At 53.7% G+C, this 23,095-nt stretch overlaps 1 long non-coding RNA gene across 1 annotated transcript; it reads right to left on the minus strand.

The window, feature by feature from the left end:
• Positions 1-1,022: 1,022 nt before the first annotated feature.
• On the minus strand, positions 1,023-19,905 carry LOC147349662 (uncharacterized). The gene is made up of 2 exons (XR_015150468.1): positions 19,070-19,905; positions 1,023-2,651 (listed from the first exon to the last, which is right to left on the minus strand). It is a non-coding gene; the product is annotated as an uncharacterized LOC147349662 (long non-coding RNA).
• Positions 19,906-23,095: the final 3,190 nt, after the last annotated feature.

Raw genomic sequence — 23,095 nt, forward strand, 5'->3', positions numbered from 1 at the left:
TGTGTCTTTACCTCCAGGCCACCACCCCCAGGAAGTCCATCTGGACAACCCTTCTGGCCCTGGACAGCTCTGGAGGAGAGGCTATACTAACCAAAGTCTCTATAATCCTCCTCCCCATCCCTCCACTGCCCAGTCCAGGGGCAGGGATACTGCAGGAGCCACATGGCATTAGGTAAAATTGGGGGAGGACCCCAGGCAAGCAAATACTTGAGGAGGTGAAGTTGCAGAGGAGGGGTTAATATCTCTATGAATGGGAGGTGGAAAGGAGGGTGTTCCAGCTTTGGGGACCTCCTAGTGGCCATGCCAAACAGGATTTCTTTGCAGTCTGGAGTAAGACTTCACAGTCCAAGAGAGTTGAGTTTGAATCTTAGTTCTGGCACTAACTAGCTGTGTGACTTGGGACCTAAAACTTAATTTTTCTGGGCCTCAGTGTCCTCATCTATAGAATGGGTGGGTAACAATAATACTGACAGTCTATAAAGTTATGAGGAGTCACTGCAGTCTTCTTTCCTGCTCACTCTGCAAGCTCCACAGCTGATTTGGGTTGACTGTAGGTGTCGCCCAGGTCCCAGGGACTACTCTGCAATCCTGCGGGTTTCCCAGGGTGCTCTGGGTGGCTCCCTGGTCCAGATCTATGGCACTTTCCCCCCCAATCCCACCTAGGGCCCACCCAGGCCCATGAGGGCCCAATGGAGGGCTCCTCCAGTCACCATGGCCAGGTCCTGGCCTGTCATGTGTGGAGTCAGACCCACACCTCCCACTCCTGAGACCTTGTGTCCCTCCTCAGAGACACTTGCTGGGCCCCTTGCTTTCTCTGGGGTGAAGCAAACAAGGCAGGCCAGTGGCAAAATTCTTGTGGAGCTCCTACTCCAACTTGGTTAACAGAGGTTAAGCCTGATATAGTCAATAACCGCTTTACATTTCTCAGTGAAAGTATCCCACAAGCATGGAAAGAAAATGGGACTGCCTTCATTCCCTCTCACCCCCAGAGGCAGTCTTCTAATACACACCCGGAATCTCTGCACATATAAGCATATTTTTTACTTTTAAATACACACAAATAAGATCATGCTCTATCGCCTGTTCTGTGATTTATTCTATTCACCCAACAATATATACTGGCCAGCCTTCCATATCAGCTAATATTTAGAGACCTACCACATTCATTTTTGTAGCTGCGTAGTATTTCACACAGTATGAATGGACCACAGGTTCATTTCCATTTCTTTATATTCTTAAAAAATAAATGCTCAGATGAACATTCTTGTACATTCTTCTTTGCGAACGTCTACGTGTTAACCGTATAGTAAATTTCTATCAGTGCAATTTGCTTGGTACTAAGTACACGTGTCCTTTACATTCTGATATTGCCACATTTCATGCTTTCCCACCAATGGTGTTTGAGTGTCTTAGAAGAGATACGTGATGGTAGAGAAAGGCATTGAGAGAGGCAGCGATGTAAGACAGGTCATGGAAACATCCAACCAGCCCACTGAGCATGGCGCAGGACTGGCCTGCTGCCCTGAGGGCGGTGCCCAGTGCCTCTGTCTTGTCCAGGCCTGTGTGGTCTAGTAGTCCAGGGGTACCCTGAGTCAGAGGGGAGTGGGCCCACAGGGGTGCTGGGGGTGGAGGGCGGGCCAGCATGGCTGGAGTCCTGCCTGAACGGTTTCCTGTGGCCATTGTCTCTGCCCTGCCTGGTCTCCTTGGGGGGAGTTTATTCAGGGGCCTTTGGAGAAGAGTTGGGCAGGAGGAGGAGGGTGTGCAGCCCTCACCAAAGGCACCCAGGAATGTGTCACAGGAGGGAGAGGAAAAGGGAGGGAGGACCCATCCCTGGGAGACACGGACGTCAAGAACCCCTGACTAATGAATAGTGAGTTTGCCCTTGAACCTCACTGGGCTTCGCCATTCTCAGGCACAGAACAAGAGCAGAGACACATCTGAGCCCAGCTGCACGGGGACGGCGGCGGTTCATCTCAGACACTTTGACAGGCCGGGCCTTTTCCCTGCATAGCTCGGATCTGGCTCCCGGCTCCCCTGGCAACAGCACAGCGGCATGGCTCCCAGGTCCAGGCCCTGCCTGCTGTGAGCAGGAGGAGGGAGGAAGAGGAGCACCAAGGGGAGGACAGCTGGGGAGAGGGCATCGTTAACTCCTAGAAGGCTGGAGCCCCTTGCGTGGGCAACCACCCGGCACGCCGCCCTCGGCCCTCAGGGGCGGAGATACAGGGCGGAGATTCTGTTTGCTGGAACACCCTGCGCTGGAACAGGCATACAATGTGAGGAGGGCAGACAGGGTGGCCCACAGAGCAAAGGCCAAGACCTCCGCAGGATGAGTGGGGGGTAGGGGCACGTTTCCCCAGGTCCCCAGCCAAGTCCCAGAAGGGCAGGAGTGGGAGCAGAACCCGCGCTGTGCTCTCTGCCCCAGTCCTCCTCCTCCATCCTGGCCCCTGACCGCTGCAGCTTCAAGACAGCAGCGACTGCATCTTCCCTTTCTGCTTGGCTCTTCCACCTCTGATGATGGTGAGTGTCCTGGAGTGAGGGGCATGGCTCTGGACTCCAATCCTATGACCTTGGCAAGCAAGACCTACAGCTCTTCTGTCTCCATTTTCAGAGAAGCTGAAAAGAGGCTGTCCCATCACACTTCGCAGGACAACCTAGAGATAAGAGAAATAATATGTGAGAAGGAGCTTGGTCCTCTGGGGAGGAAAGTGTCCTAGAAATCTCATTCAGGTATTATTAGGGCTGAAAGTAGGTATTTCTGCTCCCTGGGGCTCGGGGGAGGAGCTTCTTGAAGCTGTCTCAGAACCTCCTCAGCAGAGCAGGCTGAAACTCAAAGGCCACAGGTTAGGAAAGGCAATGGTTTCTGTCCATGGCCTTTGGAGGCTCAGCTTGGACAGGAAGGTAAGACAGACCCACTGTATGCTTTCAAAGAGCTTTTCCTGTATCATTGCTCTGCCTTGCTGCAACTTTATGAGAAGGGTGTGGTGATCCTCATTTTAGAATTAGGAAAAGAGAGGCTCAGAGAGGTTAAGAGCTAGCCCAAGGTCACCCTTGTTATACAAAGACCTGAGCCCATGTCCCCTGATTCTGTGGCCTCCATTGTGTCAGCTGTATGGGTGGCAGAACCACCAGGCTGGGGCCCTGGGAAGGCGGGGGCAGGCAGTAAGAAGCAGAATTTCCCCTGTGGATTGCTTCTTGGGGCTTGGACCTTCTGAGTCTGAAGGGCCTGGCCAAGGGAAGTAGGACAAGGCAAGTCCCAAGGAGAACAATGCAAGCCCACTGTGAGGGTCTCTGGTGGCAGAGTCACAGGACAAAGGCTAGCCAGAGCAAACAGGAACAGAGGAGGAGGCCCCAGATCAGAAGCTGGGGACACACTCAGCTAGACCTGTGCTCTCCAGACACAGTCCCGCCCCAGGGCAGGTCACATCCCAGCCTCAGGTCCCGGCCGGCAGTGAGCTGGGTTTTTGTCTGAAGCCTCTGGATGAAGATGTTGCCCTTCATCCAGGGAGCAATCTGAAGGAGACCACACTGGTTGGGTTTCCAGCGAGCCAGGGGGCAGAGGCTGAGGGTTACTGGCAAGTAGCAGAAGAGAAAAAGCAGGAAGAACTTCCAGATTACAAAATGTCACAGCTAAAAGGGACCTTAGGTGTCATCCTAGCCAATGCTCCTTTGCCAAGTCCAGAAAGGGAGAGGGTTCACTCAAGGCCAGAAGAAGTTCAAGTCTCTGACTTTCAGCTAGGTAGGGTTGTGCCTTCCCATGCGACTTGGCATTCTACCAGGCCACCCTGTGTCCTCAAAAGCAGGGATTTCACTCAATGAGGCACAGAGAAGGACCAGACAAAAGAGCTTACTGCTGGCAAAGCATACCACGTGTCAAGGGGTGGCTGCTATGCCTCTTTGAGAGCAGAAGCCTTCCTGGAAAACACCATTGTCACCACCGCGCAGGTAGGGACCACAAACCTTACCTGGCTGATGACAAAACAGGCATGAGGAGATGGATCAGAACACAGACCGGCCCTGAAGCCTGACCCACCAATGCTTTCCAGAAGGGTCAGGGAGGAGCAACGGCACTAGGGCGGGTGGGAGCTCCCAGGAGAAGCTTGTCCCCACAGAGCCTGATGGTGGAGCCTTAGCCAGGGCGGGGTCTGGAGCTGAGGAGGACTTCGGCTTGCTGCCCTTGGCTGCCGGGTCCTCTGCCAGGTGGAGCAGGGTGCCCCATTCCAGGCAGATCTGACCTGCTCAAAATGCAAAGGAGGTCAGGGACCCTGCGTTGTGCAGCCTTGTCAGGAACCGCCCTCGAGGGAAGTCTGTGCACTGGCTGATGAAGGGACATGTGATGGGACAGAAAGACACAAAGACAAATGAACTTCTCTCGGCCCAGCTGTGCCCTCCTTCCTGGGCTGCTGGTTTGGGCCAGCTGCCGCCTGACTGGCCGGTGCCCACAGTTAAATATCCTGCATATCACTACTGTCCTCATCCTCCGAATCATGGCTGCATCAACCCACCTGGAGAAGCTCAGATCCTCCATACCTGCCCCGGACTGTAGGGGATAGGAGAAGGAAGATGAGCCCTGTTCAGTGGTAAGCGACTCCACTGGGAGGTAGGAATTATTATTCCCATTTTACAGATGAGGGTTTAGAGGCTCTAAGACATTCAGGGGTCTGTTGCACAGTGGTGCCAGAAGCAGAACGCCAATCTGGGCCTCTCGCCAGCCCCTCCTCTCCAGCCAGGGTCCCAGGCTCGGGCTATCACCAGCCCACGGGACTGCAAGGTTCTGAAGGGCCTGGGCCCAGCACCCCCACCTCATTTTCTTTCCTCCCTAGGGTTCTCTCAGGGTTCGGTGTAAGCAGGGGTGGTATACTGCCTAGCACACTTGATTCATTCTAGAACAAATCCCCCAGCCCCTGAGCAGCCCTGACAGCATTTTCCTGGCTAACCAGGGGAAGGAATGTCTGCCATGTTCAGAAAGGGCTTCTCCTACTAAGACAGGGAGCCTGAGGATTTGGGGGCTGGGATCAGGGTGGGGACAGCTACCAAACAATGAAACCTTAGCCAGGCAGCAAGGGCAGCAGAGCCTTAATCTCAGGAGCTTTCCTCCTGAGGGACAAAGCACAAGGTCAGCCTGGCTGCACGCAGGCCCGGCCCAGCCCCACTGGGCGCCACCCATGCCGGTCCAGCCTCGGAACGGTGAGCCACGCTTGGAATGTGATTCCCAGGCTTTGTGTGATGCTCGGTTAGCAGAGTGCGACTCCCAAGATCCCCTGTCACCCCCTAAAGCCTCTGCCAACCCACCCCCCAGCACCACACTGATCACCAGATTAAGGAGCTCAGGGCTACAGCTGAGGCAGCTAACACCCAGGAGAGAGGGAGGGGGAGGGAGGGGAGGGGAGGGGCAGGGAGGGCAGTGGGCAGCTCTCCCAAGGCCTGCCTGCTCTGCCTCTTTCTCTCCCACCCGTATTGTGGGCCCTGGTCTCTGTTCCTGCCTGAGCTCTAACCTCTACACTCTTCCTCATGTAGCTTCTAACTTCCCCTCCAGAACCCCAGATGGAGCCCAGGCCTCCCTGGCCAGGACTGCATGCCCTCTGAAGGGGATCCCAGAGGTTCTCTAACCACCACCCAACTCCACAGCAAGGTGCACCCCCGCAACATGAGGGAGCAGGAGGGAGCACCGGGGATGGGAAGAACAGCGAAGAAGGGGCAAGAGAAGGCGTTTGAAGCCCTTGCCTAAGACCCCAGCACTTCCTGAACCAATGCCATCCCCAAGCATTTAAAGCACAAACACAGGAAAAGAAGTTCCCTTCTGTCTGCAAAGAATCAAGGTCTGTAAGAAATGAGATGGCTAGATTCATAGAGACCCAGTGGAAAGAACTGGAGGTTTTGGCCTAGGGAATTTTGGACTGCGAGGGTCCCAGACTCACCCTTTCAATCACTGGGAAGCTGTGAAGAGAGAACAGGACCAGTGGGGCTGGGTGGGGGAAAAGCAAGAAAAGGGTCTGGAGCAGCTCCCCTGGATCCTAAGACTCCTGCACCTGGACAAGAGGGGCCATGCTCCAGGTCCCCACTCCCTGACCTTCCAGCATTTCTGTGCGGGGCTGTGCAGACCTGGAAACTCTGACCCATAAAGTCATCTGGAGGTCCAGCCCAGCAGGCGTCCAGCCCCTCGTCCTCCATGCCAGGGCCTGCAGGGGGCGACCAGGACACACCCAGGGCCTCGGCCAGCAGCTGCTCTCACTCCAGTTTCTCCTTTGCTGCCACTGCCAGGCTCCCCTCTGCCAGCCGGGTCCTGCTTGCCACCACTGCAGGGCAGGGGCAGCAGAGGAGAGCCTGGGGGCCTGGGGGCAGGGGTGGTTCTGTGAGGACCTGAGCAGAGAGGCTCTACCTGCTCCGAGAGCAGAGGCCCACACTCCAGTGTCCGCAGGGGTAAAATCCTTCCTCTAAGGTCCTCTCACCGCCCGCCAGAATTCACTGGTCCCACGCCCGTCATTGTGCTCGGGGAGTGCGAAATCAACACAGGTTTGAAATGATCACAACCATCACAGACTTTCTGAGTTAGAAGGAACCAAGAGATTCCTTAAGTTTTCCTCACTCACTGTGCCAGGGAGAACACCGGGATCCAGTGTGAAGGATGAACTGGCCTCCCTGGGGTCATGCAGCAAGCACGTGCTCCTGCCGTGTCTGCTCAGGGCCAGGCTCCTGCGAGGGCCTAAAAGAGGGCTTCTCCGTCATACCCCAAACGAGATCCTGGCCCAACTGTGGGCGGCGGGGGTCTGGGGCCAGGGGAGGCCATAATGCGATAAGCAGACTGGCCATCTGGCTTGGGGATGGAGGAGACTGGCCGCTTCTGCTGCCTGGTCCCGGGGGACCCTGTGTCGCGAGAGACAGACGGCCAGATGGACAGGCTCTGGCCCGGGTCTGGGTGGAAGCCAGTGAGCTCCCTGTAGCCAGAGCTAACCAACTCGCAAACGTGGCAGGGTGGGAGTAGAGAAGGTATGGGGAGTGCCGCCAGGCCCCTCTAAAATGACAGAGACAGGAAAGCAGGCTGGGGAGCCGAGATTCCCGCCCAGGCACAGAGCCTGGCTCCCCAGGTAAGCCCTGGCCGGCTCAGCCCCACAGCCATAAACAGGTCCCCCTCCCGGGGAAAGGCAAACGCGTCTCCCCTGGCACCTTCTCAGACATGCATGCAAAACTAATTAACATGGGGAGACATGCGAGCAGCCGGCCAGCTCCACACCCTCGAGTCCACGCAAACAAGGCGAGCCCTTGTCCAGGGGACGTGCACAAAGCTTTGTTGCTAATTTAGGCATCTGTCTCTGTCTGGTCTGGTCCTCCTGCCTGTGCTGGGGTTTTTCCCAGCCCCTCGGACAATGCTGGGAACAGGCCTGCCGATCCCTTATTCAAATCACACCCAGGACAATGAGCTCATTGTGCAGGCCACAGAAAAAGGGATTCTGGGCGGGGGGGGGCGGTGTGTGTCGGGGGGTGGGCAGTGGAACCGGGCATCAGGAGTGGAGAAGGGTGGGGTGGTAAAGAAAATGGGAACCCAGGAAAGTGTTTACTAACACAGCCCCTGCAGCTGCCTTGGGCCCCTCTCCCTTCCCCCACCAGGCTGGCAGCCGGGGAGAAGTCCTGGGACTTGACTCGGAGGTGGGGGGTCCCCGCAGTAGATTAGGGGCCTTGAATCTACGGGGCTGGTGGATACAAAGTCTGGCTCAAATCTTTGCCTTGTCGCCCTCTCCCACCTTTAGCAGTCTACAGCTACCCCTGAGTGTCCATGGCTGGTGTGCCTTTTGTAACTGGTTTTGGGGGTCCTTTTTCCTCTTACAGCAGAATGTACAGGTCCGGACTGCAGACAAGGAGATGGGGCTGCGGGGAGAGGTGCTGGCGGCTGCTTGGGGTGGGACCTGCTGTCTCGGCCATTGTCTTCAGGCAACATTTCATTTTCTCCTCCTTCCCGGCTAATAAATTAGAGAGGAGGCCGTGGGCTTCGAAGGGACAGACTCCCCACGGACAGCGGGCAGGCAGGTGGGAAGGCAAGTCTGTGAGCTCTTGGCAGATGGGCTCACCCAGTGCTTGGCTGCTCACGCCACACCTGGTCAGACACTTGCACAGAGCCCAACAATGAGCAGCATAAAAATACCCTCTGTGTGTGTGTGTGTGTGTATGTGCGTGTGCTCAGTTGTGTCTGACTTGCCGTACAGGCTATAGCCCACCAGGCTCCATGGGATTCTCCAGGCAAGAATACTGGAGTGCCATTTCCTCCTCCAGGGGATTTTTCCAACCTAGGGATCAAACCTGCATCTCCTGCCTTGGCAGGTGGGTTCTTTACCACTTGAGCCATCGGGGAAGGCCCATACACACACACACACACACACACACACACACATATATATATCACATGTAAATTTATATACATTATACAAATCCTCCAAGATTCCTGAATGGGCGATCTGGGCTTGAGCCCTTCATCCTAACAGTTCCCCAGCAACTTGTCGCACTGAGCCCTCCTAGACAGGACGATGTAAACAGACATGCACAGCCTGACACTGACACGCAGACATAAAAAGAAACACACACACCCAGAGGCAGCCCCCGACACACACACTGACAATGGTGTAATGAATGCAGGACGGCGACAGCATTCAGTCCAAAGCCCACACCGCTGGTCGCCCAGCACCAGGGTGGCTGAAAGGTTATGGAGTGGCTGCAGGCCTGCTCCCCACAGTGTCCTCTCCCAGGCTCTCGGCTCTGTGGAGCTGAGGTGCAACACCATGCCAGGCACCCAGGTGGGAGCAAATGTCTCCTGAGACAGAAAGGCTTGGAACTGGACTCAGCCCTTAGTCAGGGCAGTCTGAGCTGCCCTGAAGGATTTTCTTAACAGTGAAAGAAAAGGTGTTTAAAAGTCATATTGACTGTCCTGCATTTTGAGACATGTCTTGAAGTTGGGGCAAAGTGGAAATGCCACACAAGATCACCAATAGTTGACTATTTATGATCTATCAAATAGAAATTTCATATGGGCCAACCTAACAGGCAACTGGCTCCAAGAACTATTGAGTGTATTTTCCCTTTTTAAACTTCCTCTCCAGACTGGGTTATTTTTTTCTGAAAGAAGAAAAAAAAAAACACACCCAATGATCCAAGACCCAGATCTACTTTTGGAGCATCTGTCTATAGCCACATAGCCACATCGTGCAGAGACGTCACAGTAGCCGCTGGAATGACCTGTGAACACACAAACGCGCGCCCACGCACGCACACAGCCTGCGGCCTGTATCAGGCCAAGCCCCACCTTCAGGCTCCCCCACCAGGGCTCCTGCTTCTCCTTCTCCATCGTCTGGCTCCTGAGCATGTCCTAGGGAGGACGAAAGGAATAGGAGACTAGAATGGCATGGGCAATGGGGCAGCCGTGCTACTGGCTTCTTCTCCAGAGAGGTGTCCAGGCTAGCTGAGAGTCTGTGCATGTACTGGAGGAGACATCAACCATGCAGCTTCGAGACTAAAGTGTGCATTGTCAACTGGCCACCAAATACAAACCCAAGGCCAGGCTCTGTGCATATGACACTCACTCCAACTACCTGTAGGAGAGCCATGCCCAGGAAACTAGAAGGGTACAAGGCCACCCAGTGTGAGGAAGGCCCACTCCTTGCCAGCAGTTGAACATTTATGGTCCTGTTGCTCACAGAACACAGAACGTACCACATCTTCCCAAGAAATCACTCTCGCCAATCTCTCCGGAGTTTCTCAGGGGAGGAAAGATGGAAGGTTTCAGAAGCAGAGTCCAGCAATGCTCTGCATATCACTACCTGCTTCTTCGTTGTCCAGAGAGGAAGGCCTGTTTCACAGATGCTCATCTTGCCCACCAGAGACAGCTGGCCCATCCCTATAGAAGCTGAGAGCAAGACACTTCCTTGAGAGTCTCCAGGTGACCTGGGATTCCAGTTCCAGACTTCCATGCAGCAGGAAGTCGCATGGTCTCTCTCACACCTCTGACAAAGTACTCTGACCACAAATGCCCTGTAACTCCTAGTATTACCGCGTTAACTTTCTAAACACATACTACATTAACCTCAACAAGAAAACCACCAAAACATGACCACCAACAACCACAGTAAGATGAGATCTGTTTGGCCTTCCCTCTCCTGAGAGGCATGTGAGAGAATGTGAGCCTGTAGCTGGGGCTTCAGAGATGGTAGTTGCATTTGCACGGTGGGCTCTAACCTAGCGGCTACCTGGATGACTCTTCCAAATACCAGACGTGTTGAGAGCAGGTATCTGGGTGCCCACCACTGCTACCTTATATGCGGGTTCACCTCCCAACCACGCACGCGGGCTCCAGTCTGAGCAGAACCAGGAGAGAATTCTGGCCTTGAAGTCCCAAACAGTGTTGGATTCCTTCTGAGGAAAACCTTCTGCACAAGAATTAGAGGTAATTTATCATTTGATTGCATTTAAGATGCTCCCTACCAATCTCAAGGACTTCTCTGGTGGCTCAGACAGTAAAGAATCTGCCTACAATGCGGGAGACCCGGGTTCTATCCCTGGGTCGGGAAGATCTCCTGGAGGAGGACACAGCAACCCAACCCACTGGAGAATCCCATGGACAGAGAAGCCTGGCGGGATACAGTCTAGCCTCAAATGCAAATCTTGATAGGTGACTGCTATGCTGATTCCTAGGATCAAAGCTGTGTTTTAAATGAAGAAAAGGCAATTGAGATGTCACAGTTCTATAAAGAATCAGTGGAATCTGGAAAATTAAAGTTCTAGGCCAGGCTAAATGGCAGCTTAAGGTCACCAAGGGCAAAACATGACATGGCCCCTACCAGGCTCTGGGGGTGTGGAGAGGGGAAGGGAAGCCAGGAAGCTGCAAATGGGTGAGAGCTGTCACACCTTCAGCGCCCGCTAATCCAACACCCCCTGCCCAGGGCCTAGCCTTCCGGTCGTGACTGAATAGATGAAATTTTGTATCACACAAGCTTTAAAGGTCTGGACAAGGGACTGTGGTTTTCTTCTGTTTATCCTCAAGGCCTTGCCCAGAGCCTGACACGGAATGCTTGGTCAATGAAACCTGAATGAATAAATGAATGAAGTAGAAAAAAAACAATCTGGTACGGGAAGAGTTCCAATTCCTGAGCTCCATGGTTCCCTTGCTAACTGGGGTATGGTTCCATGCACAGCCCTAGAAGCGCTGAAATCCAGGCCAAGAGCCAGCAGAGGTGAGAGGCCCAGGGTGGATGTGTCTACTTGACTCAGGCTGGCCTGGCAGCACACACACCCACCGTGGACAGGGTGACAAGACCACCTCCCTTAGCCTGCCCTCCACTGTCACTGTTCTTGCCTCCTCCATCTGACCTGCTTTTCATACCCAAATTTCTAGGTCAGTCCTGTAAGACTCATGCCTACACCTGAGCCTCTGTTCAGGGAGTCCTGCCCCTCCTCAGCCCAGAAGACCTCTTTGGCTACAATGAGCCTGCTCTGATGCTCTGCCCCACATAAATTCCTCCTCTCCTAACTCTGATGGCCTGAGTCAAGCTCTGTACATCTCCAATGTGTGCATCCTTAAGCTGCTTTCTGCCCCGAGGGCTTAGGGAACGGGTCGGGGCTTCTCCTGGGTTCTCTCTGGACCTCGGAGCTAGGAGCTGGGTAGACTGGCTGAGCCTGGCCCCTTGCTCATTGCCTTCCCTGCTCCTTCCCTCATCCCACATGTTTGGCCCACCAGTGAGATGGCTCCCTGCAGAAACTTGCTGGTTCCTCCTCTCAACACACACACATCCGCTCCAGGACAGCAGGTGGGGGATGCAAACTGACATTTCTTGAGAGCTACAAGGTTAAGTATTACTATCCTCAATGTTACAGATGGGAGAACTGGCTGCAAGAGAGAGTGTGCCAAGGTCCCAACTAGGTCAGACAGACCCCCGAAGCCCACTGAGCCACATGCACTTCCTTACACCACCATGACCTTGAAGCCTGCAATCCAACAGCAGAAGAGAGAGAAACAGACTGGAAACAACTAAAAATGGGTAAGAGAAGCTGCAGACTCAAAGGGCGGGGGTGGCTGTAAACTGGAGACCTCCTCCTTTTTGCTCTCAGTCTCCCAGCACTCCCCACATGACACGCCCTCAGGGGCACGCACCACCTTCCCTTTCCTGTGCCGCCACACTGGTTGAACAGAAGTGGGTCTAAAGGTCTCTGCTTAGGGACAAGATTAGACAGAAGACGTGGAGACCTTTGCCTTCTCCAGAAGACACAAGTCTGGGACTTCCCTGGGGGTTCAGTGGTTAAAAATCCGTGTTCCAATGCAGAAGACAGCATGCCACCTCAGGGCATGTAACACTGCAGAAAGCAGAACTTCTCTCTTGTCCCAGGGAAGGTGTAATCCCTTGGCACCATGGGCAGATGGGTGGGCTTGAATCCACCCGACTTCACAGACTGAAGCATAGCCAGGCTACGGATCACATGGACAATTAGGAGAAAGTCAGGGCTGGTGGGTGCTTCTCACCCCTCTGAGCACCTCACCAAGACTCCCAGGGGCCCAGCACTCAGCCTTCCTACCTGGATCATCCAGGTATAATACCAGCCCAAAGCGGAGACACTACAGAGCCATCCCCTGGCAGCCCAAGTGAGCTCCTGCTGCTTCCTAAAGCCCAGGCTGACTCCTAAGGACACAAGGACTCACAGGGGACTCAGACGCCCCCACCCAATGGCTCTAGCTTCTGAGACACACCTCATGTGAACACCCCAATGGCATCTGGCTTAGAAAAGAAGGGCAGATTCTAGATTACTTTTATCACTCTCTCTGTTCCCCAAGAGACAGGCCTTAAAGGAGATAAAGTATGCAGAGCGTTAGCGTGGAACTTGGCACAACATAAGTGCTCAATAAATGGTTCCTGTCACCATTATCATGACTCATTACGGTTTCCTGGCTGCCCACTCCTCACCTCCCTGGCTTGTGTGAGGAGCCCTCTTTTCATAACCTCGAGGCTTTACAGAGCTCAGAGGCCCTTAGCCCAGCCCAGGGTTTCCAGGGCAGGAAGTTTCAGAGATGTGGAGGTAACTGGGAGTGAGGCTGGACCCAAGGTCAGGAGTCCTCCGAGGTGAGAAAGCTCCTCTGCCCTCTGACAGCAGGATGAGCCCAGCGCCTCCCTAGAAAATCTTGCTGAAGACCCGAGGCTTGGCAGAGAGCCAGGGCAGGAGGCTTCTCCAAGAAGATGCTGGCTCCAAGCCAAGGCGCATCCCAGAAGCTTCAGCTCCCAGAGAGCAGCAGAGGCGGAGGGGAGGAGGGGTCGCCAGAAGAGGGGCAACGAGGATCCCTCAAGCCAAAGGAAACCTGCTGCACGTGGGTCTGGCAGGAACCTGGGTGCACGGCTGTCTCCTCGTGCCCTGAGGGCTCCACACATCAGGGAGACGATGAAATCACTTTGAGGACAGGAGTTGATGGGGGGCGTGTTCCACCCCAGGACCACCCTCCTGTCATCTACATCTGTGCCCCTACAAACTCCACCAGGCACCACTAAACCTCCAAGCAAAGACTCTTCTGGGGTTCCCCATTGGCTCTCCTCCCCCCACCCATCCTAAAACCTGAGAAACTCGATGCTGCCTATAGATTCAGGTCTGTCTCTAAGGACTGAGGGGTGAAAAGCGTTAAGTCACTCAGTCGTGTCCGACTCTTTGTGACTCCATGGACTGTAGCCCACCAGGATCCTCTGTCCATGGGATTTTCCAGGCAAGAAAACTGGAGTGGGTAGTCAATCCCTTCTCCAGGGAATCTTCCCAAGCCAGGGATCAAACCTGGGTCTCCCACATTGCAGGCAGATTCTTCACCATCTGAGCCATCAGGTCTTCTGCGTCAAAGGACTGAGGGTTAATCCCCATTTAAAAGGCTATACCAGCCTCCTGTCTGGCTTTTCCATGCACAGATATCTCATGGCCAGAGACCTTTCAGGGGTAGATCAGCATTAGTTACTGAGCGCTGGGGCTGGAAGAGGTCTTAATTCTCTAGTCTAGCTCAATGAAAATATGAGTGGCATGTATCACTTTAAAATTTCCTAGATACTTCCCTGGTAGTCCAGTGGCTAAGACTCTGTGCTCCCAATGCAGGGGGCCCAGGTTTGATCCCAGTCAGGGAACTAGAACCCATATGCCGCAATTAAAGATCCTGCATGCCCCAGCTAAGACCTGGCGAAGTCAAATTAATTAAAAATTTCTGGAAGACACAACAAAAAGTAAGAACAATTAAAACTAATTTATTTGATTTTTAAAAAATATTTGACTGTGCTGGGTCTTAGTTGCAGCACGCAAACTCTTAGTTGTGGCATGTGGGATCTAGTTCCCTGGCCAGAAATTGAACCCAGGCCCCCTGCATCCAGAGCGTGGAGTCTTAGCCGCTGGACCACCAGAGAAGTCCAAAATTAAGTTTTATTTATTTATTTAAAAAAATTTTTTTAAATGCAGGAGGCTTTTAATAGTAAAGGGATGATTAATATAAGTTGCATGTGTGCATGCTCAAGTCACTGTCATGTCCGACTCTTTGCAACCCTGTGGACTGTGGCTCACCAGGCTCCTCTGTCCATGAGATTTTCCTGGCAAGAATACTGGAATGGGTTGCCATTTCCTTCTCCCTAAAATTCACTTTAATAATATATTTTAACTCAGTATTATCATTTCAGCATGTTGCACTCAAACAACTCATGAGACTGACAGTGGTTAGCATCCTGGACAACGCAGCTCTTGACTCCAGCAACCTCCCCCATTTTTGGAGAAGGATGTGACCCAAGTATCTAAGGAGAGGGCACCGGGGCAGAAAGGGAGGCCCCAAACTCGATCCCTACAGCTGGGCCCATGGGCCTTTCCCTTCAGCCTCCTGGTAGATACTTGTGGCCTATGAAATAGATCATTTTATGATAAATACAATTCAAGGGGCCTGCGACTTAAACCTACTTGAAATAGACAAGCCGGAGAGGAGCAGAAATAGATATACTTGACATCACGCGCTCTGCTCCGGAACAAAGACCAACAGGAAGGAACAGACGGGAGGTTCTGGGAGATCTCTGCATGGGAGGCAAGTCTTGATGAGGACCTCTGTGTGTGGCATCCGTGAGCAGGGCCACCTGGCTCCTGTGGGTTGTAAATACCCACACTCCAGCCCTGGGTCTGGTGATTCTGCTACCATGTCTCCCTGGAGGAACTACCCACAAAAGCTTCTCTCTGCTTTAGAAGGCAAGAACAAGTCGTGCATTTACCCAGTGCTTCTAGTCTTCTTACTCGGAGTCGCCATGCCAACACACAGTCATAATTACGGAGGAACTCGCCAATAGTGGCAGCATTGACAAAGACACTATATCAGGGCCTGTGAGCTAAGCAAGGTCAGGCTCCTCGCGGCCCCCAGCTTCCTGCCCACTTCCTTTATTCCACTCTGATCCATCTCTTTCCCTTCATTCTTTCTCTCCCACCCAGATGGTCTTTGATTATATTTTCTCTGCAAAGAAAGGCGCTATGGCTCAGTGTATAAAACACTTTTATAGCAATTAGGAGACAGGTTCTCCTTTGAGTCCCGATTTTAACTTGTGGGAAAAGTCACTTGAACATCTAGGCCTCAGTTATTTCGCTGTGAATGGGGAGAATATTTTTCGGACAGTGTCTATTCAGTGGGTGGGCGCCTGCATCTAATTTACCTACTAAATTTAGAGGCTGATGCGTGTCCAGTCAACTCTAAGATCTTCTTTATGATTAGCCCCAGAGGTACCAGAAGCTCAGGGAAACAAAAGAAGGTTCAGATCAGAGAGGGAGCTGGTTCTATCTAATACCCTGAGAACAGCAGGGCTTATATCTCCCCCCAGGAAGGGTGCAAATCTCAGAAAAGGAGCCAGGAGCCGCTGAATGGTGGCCTCTATCCGATTATAAAAAGATGAGTGGGATGGATGAGAACTATCAGACTAAGTGGCAAGCATCCTGAGGCCCCTGTGAGAACAGGGACGCACACCCATTTAAAATGAGAGGCCAGGAAAAGAAGGCAGACAGCCATCACCCGGGCCCGGCACAAGAGCGCCCCGATTTCAGAACACCCAGTGCACCAACATCTGAACTTACAAAGGAGATAAATTGGAGGCTGATGATTAGCATCACAAAATGATTATTCCCTTTGTAAAAGGCTTCACTGCAGGACTGCTTTAAATAGTGCATTTAAACCATGATCTGATTTGCTAAATTCGATTTATACACATCTACTGCCTAAGCTGGCGTGCGGCTGTATTTACATGTCTTCCCTTGGCACGGAGGAGGGGAGAGGCCAGCCATTATTTGGGGCCTTTAATCCTTGTAGACAGTAACTAAGCTGGGGAGCTGAACCCTGTTTTTCTTCCACAGCTGGGGCTTTAGCTGTAGACTGGCCTCAGCTCTCCACTCTGCTATGCCTGGGCAGAGCTGGCCCAAAGACCATGGTCAGGATTTGGATAGGGTCTGTTGGAGCCTTGCTGATTCCATGCGGGCTCCTCACCAAGGAGCAGACCCCTCCCCACATCCCCTCCACGCCCCCCCACCGACCACACACAGAAGTGACAACTTTCTAGTACAAATTTCCAGAGAATCTGGTCTATGACATGCTCACTAAATGTACTTAGCACCAACAGTTATCATGCCAGGGGTTCAAAGGCTACCTTTTGGGAGCCATGGAAATCTGCTAATCTGTATCAGTTCTGGGGATCTGATGAGCCACAGTCTGTGACTTGTACTTAAGCTGCAGGAACCAAACCTGAGCAGGCTCAGAAAGGCTGGCTTTGCACCCAAAGACAAAAGAATGGGTCCACCAGGTCTTATAGCAGCTGTGTGTGCTGGGGACATGGGAAAACTCTCCTTACTTCACAAAAAGTGACTTGCAGGTCTCTCTGATGACATGTCCCTTCAAGAAAGAAATGACCCAGGGACTTCCCTGGTGGTCCAGTGGTGAGGACCCCGTGCTTTCACTGCAGGTGGCACAAGTTTATTCCCTGGTCAGGGAACTAAGATCCCACACACCATGGAGCCAGAACAAAATAAAAACAAGAGAGAAGCGGCCCCTTCCTGTTAGGTCCAACAACGTGATAGGAGTCGGACAACTACCAAAAGGGGGAAATATACCACCTAGTTCACACCATCTGCCAAGAGAGGTCTAGGCAATTCATGGGCTCAGTGATGTTCAAGAAACAAAGTCCCTCCAGAGGACTGAAACCAGAATGTCTCTCCACCACCAGATATTCACAGACACCCACAATGAGGAGACCAGCCTAGCACCAGGAACCAGGGCAAGCACATTTATAGTGGAGATGGAGCAGTCACTAAACACAGCTAAACCACTGCTGAGAACCCCACGAAAGCCGCTCATGAGAGGATGGAAACTGGACTGGGAATCAGGACTCCTGGGTCCCATTCTTTGCTCTGCTAAGCAAACTTCATGACTTTGGGGAAAATGAATCTTTCTGGGCTGGATCCTCATCTGTGACATGAGCTGCTGACCTACGTAATCACCAAGGCTTAAATTTTCGATAAATCTTCCGGAGGAAAAAAATGTCCTTATCTCTAAAAATCCTGATGAGCTTCCTTTTTTGAACAAGGTTATAAATCATCATCTTTCTTCTTTCTCTTGGCTGCCAGGAGGCTCAGAATCACAACATTAAATTAGAACATCTATTTTAGGCTCAGACAATAAAGAATCTGCCTGCATTATGGGAGACCCGAGTTCAATCTCTGGGTCTAGAAGATCCCCTGGAGAAGGGAATGGCTACCCATGCCAGTATTCTTGTTTGGAGAATTCCATGGACAGAGGAGCCTGGCCGGCTGACACGACAGCGACTAATACATTTAGGTCAAGAGGTTGGGGATGATGGGGTGACAGGAGAGTCCTCTTCTGTGAGCCCTCATAGGTGATGTGGGGATGAGGGCTTGGATTCGGGACAGGCTTGGTGTGTGTTTGAAAGATGAGACCACAACAGATGAATCCATGAGTCTGTTGTTATTTATGTAAGTGCAGTTTGTGGGTAAGAACTCAGGCTTTGGGGAAGACAGGCCTGAATCCACCTCCTGGCTCTGCCACATCTTAGCTATATAGCCAAAATCACAAAGAGGGAATCATCACCTTATGTATCAAGCTGAGACTCCGATGCATGCTTAGCAGCGGGCCAGGCACAAAGCAGGACTCAAACACAGAGAACATTACTGGAGTTTCTTAGTCTGTACAAAAGCATAAGCGTGGAACCTGCTTTAGGGCAGCGGTAGGACTGAGCTTAAATTTTTCAACCAGGTGGACGGGGTTGGGGGCGCATTAGAGCCATAGCTCTGACCTTTGGGCCGAGACCTGGAGGGGGCGACCTCAAAGTGGCTCCAACTGGCCAGCGGAGGACGCGACGGCCCCAAAGCAGTCCCGGATGATGACAGCCGTGCCTCCAAGCCCGTCCTCAGTCCCGCACCACCGCAGCGCGGCGGAGACCCTCCGAGAGACTACCGCCCCCGTCGGCGGGGCTCTCTGCTCCTCAGCCCCCTCTGTCACTCTCTTGAGCTCCGGGACACACCCAGTCCAAGGAAGAGTGGCTACGGTGTGCTCGCCACTCGGGCCTCGCCATTTCAAGAAAACCGGGCGTCAGAAATAAGAGTGCGAAGCGGGCCCGCGGCTCCAGGTTCCAACATAACCTCCCTGTCCGCTCCAGCCCTGCCGCAACCTGCTCGGGCCGAGGGGGAAGGCCGTCTCAGCCCCAGTCAGATGCAGGTTAAGTGAGGCGAGCTCCAGCCTGGCGCCTCTGTTTTCGGCCGCAATGTGCAACCGCCGGGCTCCGCGGCTCCCGCCGGGTGGGAGCGCACGGAGCGGCCTGGGGACCCGGGGAGCCGCGACGGAAGGTCCCGGCGGGAGGTGGGAAGGAGGACGGCGGCCGTTCCCCTCGCCAGCCGCCCCACCCCCCGGGGTAATTAACGCCCGAGGGCCTTCCCAGGGCGAGCGGCGGCCGGGACGCGGCGGGGCCGGGCGCGCTCGACGCGCTTCCCGCTTCTGTGGGCTCGCGGCCCGGCGAGCGCAAGGAGGGACGAGGAGGAGCTCGGCGGGGCCACGACCTACCTGGTGCCCACGCAGCCATCTTGCCGCCGCTCCTCGCGCTCTCAAAATGGCCTCCCGGGCCCCGCAGCGCGCCCCACCCGAGTCTCGGCGCCAGTCAGGAGGTCACGGCTGCGGGCCCGCCGCCGCCTTTCCCGCCAACCTCGGCCCGCCCCGAGGGCCTCCAGTTTGCTCAACCCCCTTCCTCAGAGCCCACGCTGTGCGGCCCGCGGGCGCGTCTGGTTCCGAAAGCCGTAGGCCCAGGCAGTGCCCCGGGTATACATGAGGTGTGAAGGCTTACAAAGGAGTCTCGCTCAGCTTAGGCTCGCGCCCCGCTGCGGCCCTCGAGCCTGTGCCGGGGACTCCATTTTCTTCAGCTCCACCCTTCCCGGGCCAGCCGCGCACCCCCAGAAAGAGGGGCAAGGCGCGGGCTACTGGGGGCCTCGGCCTCCCGCAGAAAGCCGACGGTGTTGGGGGGGAGACCAGGTGTCCAAGAAGCCAAAGCCGGAAGCGTCAGGGCCGCCATTTACTTGAGGCCTACTGTGTGCTACCCGCATGCTCCGCGCAAGCCGTGCCGAATTGTATCACAAAGCACCGCAAGCCAGAGAGTGTGTTGTTAATGGCATCTCACAGGGCGTTGGGCGTGTGTGTGTGTGTGTGTGCGCGCGCGCCATTGGATCTGGGCTTAGGGAGGAGGGGACGCCTTTCTGGTAACCCAGGTTAAAACACAGGCGCTCCACCGTCCCGAGCTGGGAATCGCCCAACCCCCAGGCTGCCGGCCGGCGAGCCGGCTCTTGGAGACAACTCAGGGCAGAGGTGGGATGCGGGAGGACAGCTCCTCCTTCCATTCCCTGGCTCTTGGCCACTCACCTTGCCTCCGGCGCGCCCTCCTATGACAGAGCCCGTGCCCACTGCTACTTCGTGCCCGCGAAGAGGGCGCCGAGCGCAGGCGGAACGGCGCCAGGAGGCAAGCGCTTGCAGGGCAGTAGCTGCAAAACAGAGCGGAGAATCAGGAGCCCCTGCCTCCCCTTCTCAACCCATGCCGGCCCAGAAGGGCGCCCGCGTCCACTTGAAGGTCAGGTAGAGGCGTATGCGTCCTCCAGGTCAAGACCACAGCCCAGGGAGGCCTCTGGGCGCTCTCCGCGAGTCTCTCTCGTCCGCCCAGGACTCAGGAGGGAAGACGGAGCGGAGGGGAGGGGGCACGGTGTACCGGCTAAGGGGGATTCCGGCCCGGCCCGGAGCTCCATATGGCCAGTGGGCCAGGCATCCACCCACCAGCAAGGATGCCTTGAACCCCTAGTAGGTTCGCTAAGAGCTGAAGCTCCAGAAATGGAGAATCGTGAGTGGGGCACCTGGATTAGTGCAGAGGCTACAGCGCCCCAAAACGCTCCTGGCTCCCCTCACAGATGTTCATGAATCCTGATATTCAGAACCTGCCAGAGCTGGGATGCCAGGCGCCGACTGTTAGAAATCCCCAACCCCCGAACTGACAAGGACCAACTGGTTATACCCTCTTGGCGAGAAAGTCAATCCTTATCCTGCTCCCTTCAAGTCTGTAGACATTGGTGTGTCCTCCCCAGCCCGCCAAGCTTGGACCTTTATACCTGCTCTAGCGCCCCGCCCCGCCCCCCGCCCCCCAGAAAACGGTGCACCTTGGAGTCCTGTTTTGCCTCTTAATTCAGGGGCCCAGGGGGTAATGGCAGGCACTGGTCAGTTCTTCCAGGGGGTTCTGGACATCCATTGGTGCTTTCACGCTATCTCCAGCAGGTGGAGGTTTGAATTTCAGATCCAAGTATTCATGTGCACCCCGGTTTGACCCTGAAGGTAGCTATCATTGACTTAGCACCTACATATGCCAGGCACTTTATTTGTATATTTTACTTAATTCTCCCAGGACCCCTGGACGTTGGGGACTAGTATTCCCATTTCACAGATGGGGAAACAGAAGCCCAGAAAGATGGTGTGACTTGTCAAGGATACACTTGAGTTGTAATGGCTAAAGCATGTCCTCAAATCCTGCCTCACAGGCATGGGCAGCCCCACCCCACCCGCAGCTGCTGCCCTTCTGAAATCTGGACTGCTGGATTATTAACCCATTCCAGGATAGTCCTGAGCTCTCCATCCTAGTGCCTGAACTCAGGATTGTCACCCAGAAGGGCAGAAAGGGTCACAGAGGAGAACATGTCATCCTGCTCGCCCTGTGACCTGTGATGGGGAAATTCTGCAACCCGTCTGCCCCCCCAGCCACCCCTCCAGGGGCATTTCCACCCTCTTTAGACTGGGTCCAGAACCTTGAGGGAACCTAGCAAAGCCTCAGACTGGCCATTAATCCACTCCTGATTTTTAAAATCCCAGTCTACACAGTCAAAGAATTGGGTGACCTGTATTATAATCAAGATAATTCAAGCAGGAGAAAATGAGATGAAGGGGCGGGAGGGCATGATATTTTTACACATAACCCCAGTGGAGACCTGGGGGGATTCAGGAGCTATAAAGACGAGAGTTATGAGGAAATGCCCCTGTTTCTGTTTCTCTGTAAGAGATTTCAATCCCAATTGATAATCAGACAGGAAGCTATCTATAACTCCCCCAGCCTTCAAGCTGAGAGGTGCTTTTTCTTTAAATGACGTTAATGTGACGTTAATGTTTTTTTCTTTCTCTCTCTCTTTTTTATGAAATCTCTATAAGAAACAACCTCTAATAATTAAAAAATTATGTCCATTGGACCAGAGGTGAAAGAAAGATAAAGCAAAATGGTGAAGGGGGAGTTTGGGCTTTTTTCAGAAGAGAACCAGGGAGACAGCCCCCACCCTCAGCTGCCTGACACAGCAAAGATGGCAGCTGAAGGTTGCAATGGGGTGGGTACAGCCAGACTGGAGAGACACTAGGAACAGGGGAAATGGAGGGAACAAGAATCTGAAGTCACACACACTTTCCAGGGGACAGAGGAGAAAGGTTCCTTTCAAAATAAACTCAAGTGGAAGAGTGGGAGACCAGCCTAACTTGGGGCAATGGCCATGGTAGCCAGGCCCCCACCCCGTTCCAGTTTGCAGTCCATCCCCACCCTAACAAGACAGAGAAGGTTTGAGAAATGCCACTCTGCACGTTCCTGCAACACACAAAGAACCCGGGTTTGGCCAGAGACAGAGGAGAGCAGCTCCACTCACAGTACCTCCTAATTCATGGTGGGGACACAAACTAGGTTGCATGCTGATTGCGGGGGCAGGGGGAGGTGAGGCTGACCAGTGAGGGCTCCAGTGCTTGTGCAGATGGAAACTGAAAGGAAGTTCTAATTAGCACAAAGCCGGCACCTTCCATTAATAGCTCTCCATCAGCTCCTGGGTGCCGCTGATGGGAAGCAAGTTGCAAAGGCAAGTGTGAGCTTCACCTGTCCCCATCGTTAACAGACCTCAGGTGAGGTCAGGGCTGTCGTGAAGGAAGACCACCCCAATCCAGCTGCCCCACCCAAACAAATCTAACTACAGGTCGGGCTTCTGGACTCAAGGGGAGCATGTTTAACTTGACGCATCCACAAACATGAAATCTAAGAAGTCCTGGCACACACTCTATGCAGATGACACTCTAGATGGGTCAAACAGATCCCTGGTAGGTGAGGGCAGAAGGGGGTTGGGCAGGGATTGACTGGGAAGAGGCAGGAGGGAAGTTTCTAGAATGAGGGAAATGCTGTCTTGAGTGTTGGTTACATGGATGTAAACGCACTGTACAGCTATAGCTGTTTCTACGTGTAAATTATACTTCTAATAATATATATGTAGGTGTAGAAGTATGTGGCAGTATATCTCAAACATATGCACACAAAGGTCTCAGCCGATGACCGATTTCTCCATAGCCTGTGATCTCCTGGATGTGAAGGTTCATACCCTTTTCAAGGGTCACAGTAGAGAAAGGGGTCGGAGCAGATGGGGAAGTGGAGCCGCGCGCATCTCCCAGACGCAGGGCCTGGGCTGGCTGGGTAGGGAGGTTGAAGGTCTGAATTGAATCAATTAGCTGCAGAAAACTTCAGAAAAGAAGTAAGGCCCTTCATAAAAA

This window comes from Bos grunniens, chromosome 21, assembly GCF_055505025.1.
Source record: "Bos grunniens cultivar Pamir isolate PY7600 chromosome 21, Bosgru_T2T1.0, whole genome shotgun sequence".
Lineage (NCBI taxonomy): Eukaryota > Metazoa > Chordata > Mammalia > Artiodactyla > Bovidae > Bos > Bos grunniens.